Here is a 6,000-nt window from a genome sequence, read left to right as displayed (position 1 = left end):
CATGGATTCCACATGACATAGCAGCCATCAGAGGGCTCACTTTACAGCTAAGCAGGTGCAGGGGTGCGGCCATGACTGTAGGACGCACTACTGTATCCAGAAGCAGCCAGCCCCACAGAGAGCTGGAGTAGCAGACTGAAGGTGTCCCTGGAGCTCGGAGGTGACAGCACACGGGGCTGGGAAGGAGCACCCCACACGTGCAGTGTGTGCATTATTCAGAGGCCTCTTGGTGGCACTGTGTCTCCCAGAGTTAGAACACGTGGGCACACGGGCCACGGCGTGGAAGCCCAAGTAGCCTCCTTACCATCGCTCCGTGACCCGTGCTTCCTGTCCCCGCGACTCTGGACTCTGTAGAGCTAAAAGTCTGGGTCCCAAAAGGGGACACCCTCTTGCCAGGGGACACAGGCAGGGTCCCATTCAACTACAAGCTACAGCTCTCACCAGGACGCTTTTGGCTCGTGTCCAGGGCCCAGTGGGTGAAGAAGGAAGTCACCCTCTTGGTGGGTAAGTTAACCTTGACCAGCAGTGGGAGGTAAGATGCTTTCAAACAATGGGTGGGGGGGAGGCCATTTAGACTGGATCCTGTGGGGGAGGGGGCGGGATGGGCACCCATGTGGCCCCAAGACCAGAGGCAGCGGTGGTGGCTCACGGTTAATCCCATCCTTCTTCTCCCAAGTCTCCCCAAAGGTGAGAGGAGAGGCCCCAGAAACCACAGGGGCGCCGCTCCCTACACGCGCACAGAAACGTGCTTCTGTGTGTCACAAGGAGGGATGCGGTGGTCACGGAGATGGCACCCGACTGTCCTTCCCAAGGACAGCCTTGACTGACAGCCCCAGAGCCTCCTACTAGGCTTCCCCAGTGCCCCTGCACCGAGGCCACGCCCCTGCGGCCATCCCCAGGCAACGACAGAACACGTGGGGTCCTCTAGCGGACTGTCCCCGCCTTTCCTCTGACGGGCGACTTGTGTGTGCCAAGGCTGCATGGTCTGGGTGTGAACTGTGCTGATCCGAGGCTCTTCCTACCCACCCCCTTCCGCTTTCCTTCCCCAGGTGTCCGACCTGGGCTGTGGTCCGAGGCTCTCCCCACCCACTCCTGCTCGCTCCCGCCCGATCCTGCACAGACATTGCCCCCCGTTCAACGTCTTCCATGTCTAGTTCTGTCTTGGCATCCACTTCCCCAAGGATCCGAACTGACACAGATATGCCAGCAAATGGGAGCCTCTGAAGTTACTGGTTCTTTGTTTAAAAAGGGAGAGAGAGATGCACTGGGCAATCCCTGGGGCGCGAGCAATTCAGCCTGAAACTGACCCCAGTTTTCATTAACCAGGGTCAATCAGAGCCACACCGACTGGCGGGTGAGATGTGGACAGAGGCTGATGTGGGAATTTCACCCTGCCGTCGGCAAACGTTTTCACGGGATCTTTTATGTGCCTCTTCGGTGCGGACGGTTTTGCTCGGTACTTGCACAAATATTCCGTGGTGACATCGGTAACTCTGCTCTTCACAGCTCGCAAGGGGCCCTCAACTTTCAAAAACGTTTCAAAGGAGTTCCAAAATATCTCGAGCAATAGGAACATCGTGAGAACAGATGCAGATCTTCCCGATGGGCTATTCCAACGCTGTTTTTTTGCAGGCTTGCTCTCCGTGAAAGCTGAACAGAGGAAGAATATGAGGCAGGGCATTTTGTGATCTCTGGTCGCCCGAAGAGTAGCCACTTTGTGCATCTGGACTTAAAAACACACAGAGATGCTAGGATTAAAAAAAAAAAAAAATTGAGGAAAAATAAACCAAAAGGAAAGTGGCCTCTTTTCCATCAGATCTTGGTAATTCTCTGAATCAGAAATCTGACCATTTCTATCAAGCCAACAACCTTTCCTTCACTGAACGAGCAGCCCACCTCCTAGCCTGGGGGTATCTGGTTACAGCGCCATGGGAGTGTGACCAGGAATAAAAAGGACTGAATTACGCCTGTCAAAGTAAATGACCCACGTGCGCTTGATGATGCTGGGTCCGGGCTTCTGTAATCACTGTTTTTTTCTTGCTCAGGTAACTTGAAAAATTACCAATGGACCTTGATAATCCCAGTCATTAGTAAGCTTAAGCAGGCTTTCTTCAATTACAAAGGGCAAAGTTCTTTTCCTATGGGAGAAGATTTATGCACTCCAATCCCATCAGAGACACTCGTCCGAATCCCCAGAGTGACAAGAATATCCGATGCCTCTGCTTGAGTTGAGCCTCTGAAAACGGCCCTCACACCCCACAAACACCGTGTGGAGTCAGGAGGATGCCCACCCACATGGAGGATGGGTCTTACCTCATCGGAACCTCCCATTCCCACAGATATTCAGAACGGGCTTGGGAATAAATGCCATGGTCCTGTAGGTCCTCTGGGAGGCTGCTGGTCATGAGGGCCAGGGCTACCTGACCACAGCAAAGAGGTTGGCCAAGGGGCAAGGGGGTTCAGGCTGTAACAGCTAGATAACAGGCACTTTTATCAGCTACAAACTCTGCTTACACAGCCTTCCTTTCTTTCTTTGCTTCTCTCCTCCCTTCCTGCCTTTGTCTTTTCCTCCCCACCCTGGTCTGGAAAGAATAACAAGATTAGGTTAATTAAAAGAGAGAAGTTTATTAGTTAACACCTTGTCTTACAAGAGACAGAAATCCAACTCTATCTTAAGCAAAGACGGGAATGTTGTTGGCTCAGTGGGAGAGGGAGAGGAAGAAATGGTCTTGGAGTGATGGGGACTAAGGGTTCCATGTCCTCCCTTCCCTAATTCTCCTTGAGAGCTGTACTCAGTCCCTCAGGCTACTGTCCCCTGAGTGGGCGCATCTCCAGGTGGAAGCCTTTTAGCACTGGGGTGGGGAGGGAGAGGGCTTGGTCAGCTCCAGTTAGAATCCCGGGGAAGGGCTCTGATTGGCTCCCCAGGACCAACGCCCCAAGGGAGCCTGGTTGTGATTGGCTGAGCTGGTGGGCAGGGACCAGTACACTGCCTCGGAAGGGCAGCCCCCGCCAACAGGGGAGCCAAGTTCCCCCAAAGAGGAAGATATAGCAAAGAATGAACACCACACATGTGGGTGGGTGACGCCTTTGATGCTCTGTGCTCTGGCCACCCGTGAAAGACACGAGGGTCAGTTCTGGTACCCACAAGGAACAAACAAACCAAGAGAATTTGGGAGAAAGACCACTGTTCCTGGTTTTAAGACCAAACAGGAATTTCTCTCTGGGGATCCTAACACGTGTCTTTTTTATGTTTCAGACTATCAACTCCCCACGTTGGCTAGCCACACTCAGTCCCGGCCTTAGTAGTATAGAACCCTCTCTGACGGGGGTTCAGCACAGCTCCAGTTGGAACAGTTCTCGATAGAAGCAGCTTTCTCTGCGGGGTCTCGGGCCCTCCTTCTTGGAACGCTACGGCAAATAACTCTATGGCCCCTCTCCCTCTGGGGTCCCGGTCCAAAGCCCACCACGCTTTCTAAAATCCCACACAATCCAACTTCTGCCTTAATAAAAATACCTCTTTCCACTTGGGCCTTACGTAGTTTCCCGTTTCCAAGCCTCTGACTCATTCCCCTGTTGTCCAATAACGTAAAAGTTGCTCCGGAAAGACATAGAAAGTGAAAAACCCTAAACTCACATTTGCATCCCATACAGCATAACCTCTCTTCAGGGAAGCTTGGGTGCGGATGTCACGTTGGTAAGATAGAAAGGGGACGCGTGTTGGCATCCCCTCCCCCACATTCCCCGTCACTGGGACTCAGACAGGCTTTCAGCCCACAGGTCGCCTCAGCGGCCAGCTCCGTGGGAAGCGGCCACGCTCTCCTTCCTGGTGATTCCGGGGCACGGGCTGTCCCCGGAGGGGGTCCTCCACGGCCACACACACGTTCTGGTGCGTGTCAGGCAGGCACGATGCCTGTATCTTCGTTGGCCCGAAAGACAGAGCCAAATGTACAGCTTGTTGTGTCTCTGGTTCCCAAAATACTTTCCAGGAGAAGGATCAGAGGAAGGGCCAGACCCGCAGGTCTCAAGCTTTACAGGTGCACATGGCCTACCCCAAACTGCCCGGGCAGAGCCCGGGGGAAGAAGCCCAGTGCCTGAGGGCCACAGGCAGGTGCTTATACACCTCCCCACCCCCCAGGCACTCTTACCCCGCGTTGACCAAGTGGTTATGCAACGTGCACCACCCGGGAGTGGCAAGGGCAGGTCTGAGTCCAGAGCCCATGCCCTGCCTACCGCACTTCTCTGTACATGGCAGAAAACCTCAGCAGCCATAAAAATAAATCAATAAAACAAGCCACAGGAAAGGGGGAACATCCTGCATGGAAAAAAAAAAAAAAAAAAAAAAAGCAAGATAAAGGAAGGCAAGAGACAAACAGAGTGGGAAGAAATACTTCCAACCCCCCGCCCCGACGAGGGGCTAATTTTGTCAGTACACAAAGAGCCCCTGTCCGCAGATAAAAGAAAGCCTACGGCCGGGAGAGAAAGGGCCGAACGCACAGACCGATGGTTCACCGGAAGGTAACTGACAGGAAATACCAATGCGCGAAAGGTGTTCTTCGTAGGTGACAACGAAGCGCTGAACGTACGAGGCGCTGCTTTCACCTAACAGATTAGCAAACATCAAGAGGCTGGAAAAGCTACTCACTCTGTCGGTGAGCCCAACGGGACGGGCTCTCGGTTGGCGGGAGTCCCCGCCATCCATCTAGGGACCGACTGCCGGCCTACCGCGGGGACGGTGCACGCGGGCTCGGCTCCAGCAACGGTGCATCTGAGCGTGTGTCCCTCGCGACACCGCAGTGTGTGACATGACGTGCGCACGGGCCTTGCAGCCCCGGAGGCAGCCTGCATTTCCGTCATTAGCGGGATGTCCCCTGCGGCCCCTCTGTCCTCAACGCCCCCGACTCCTCCTACATCCGGGGCGCCACCACTTCCTGTTCCTGAAGAAACCAGACCCGCCACCCACCCTCAGCTCCCTGCGCCTCTCTCCGTGCACCCCGCTCCCCGTCCCACAAGGGACCGTCCCCCAGCCCATGTAGGCTGAGCGCTCAGCTGGCACACCTTGCCCCTCTTCCCTGCTTCAGCGATCCGCTCCCACCGTTTTCCTTCCCTCTTCCGCACCAGGGATAAAGCACTCCATCTTGCTGGAACATCCTGCTCCTTAAACACCCGCCTCTCCTGCGCTGCCAGCACGGAGCCTGCTTGGGATCCTCTGTCCCTCTCTCTGCCCCTCCCCCCTCTCAATAAACAAACATTAAAAAAAAATCCAACCTGTCCTGACCCACATTGCTCTCCCCACCACCCATCTCTGCTCCCTGTTCAGTGTGCAGCTCCTGGATGTAGCTGTGCAGCATGAGCCACGGCCACGACCCTGTCTCCCATGAGCCCTCCCCAGGAGGCCGCTGCTATGGGCTGCGGTGACCGAACCCCATGGTCACCTCCCAGGCCTGTCGCTTACAGTGCACCTTCCTTGACGCCCTTCTGTCTCCTGGCCGCCAGATCCTCTTTTTCTCGGTTCTTTTCATCATTCACAGAGGCTCAGGTCCCCAACTTCTAACTGGCAGAGGGTCATGGGGGGGCGACCCGGACCTCTTTACTGTCTCCACTCATGCCCGGATCTCTTCCAATGCCAGCCTGAAATGCCCGATGGGAGGATGTCTCCGGCCAGATGTCTCCCCGTGGCTCTGGTATTTTCCCTCCGGTGTCCCACAGGCACCTCGGACTTACTGCAGCCGAAAGGAGACTCCCTGTCCCCCAGCCTCTCCCCTGCTAGGAAATAGGATCATTCCACTTGCTTGGGCCCAAACCGTCACAGCCATATGTCACCCGTTTCTTTCTCTCAGACTCTATGCCCCATCTCTCAGCAAATTCTAGGGATTCTGTCTTCAAAATACAGAATCGGAAGCTGCTACTTCTCACTACCCCGCCTCCCCCGTTGTGGTCTGAGCCACGGTGTCTCTTGCTTAGATGAGTGACAGCTGGTTCCTTCACTTTACCCTCTAAGCA

The 6,000-nt window shown here is 55.0% G+C and overlaps 1 long non-coding RNA gene across 1 annotated transcript; it reads right to left on the bottom strand.

Annotated features, from left to right (window-relative positions):
* Window positions 1–1,221: 1,221 nt before the first annotated feature.
* Window positions 1,222–4,802, bottom strand: LOC122213024. Its single transcript, XR_006199389.1, has 2 exons — window positions 4,643–4,802; window positions 1,222–1,748 (listed from the first exon to the last, which is right to left on the bottom strand). It is a non-coding gene; the product is annotated as an uncharacterized LOC122213024 (long non-coding RNA).
* Between the last annotated feature and the right edge of the window lie 1,198 nt (window positions 4,803–6,000).

This window comes from Panthera leo, chromosome A2, assembly GCF_018350215.1.
Source record: "Panthera leo isolate Ple1 chromosome A2, P.leo_Ple1_pat1.1, whole genome shotgun sequence".
Taxonomy (NCBI): Eukaryota; Metazoa; Chordata; class Mammalia; order Carnivora; family Felidae; genus Panthera; species Panthera leo.
This window is presented reverse-complemented; position numbering and strand designations above follow the sequence as displayed.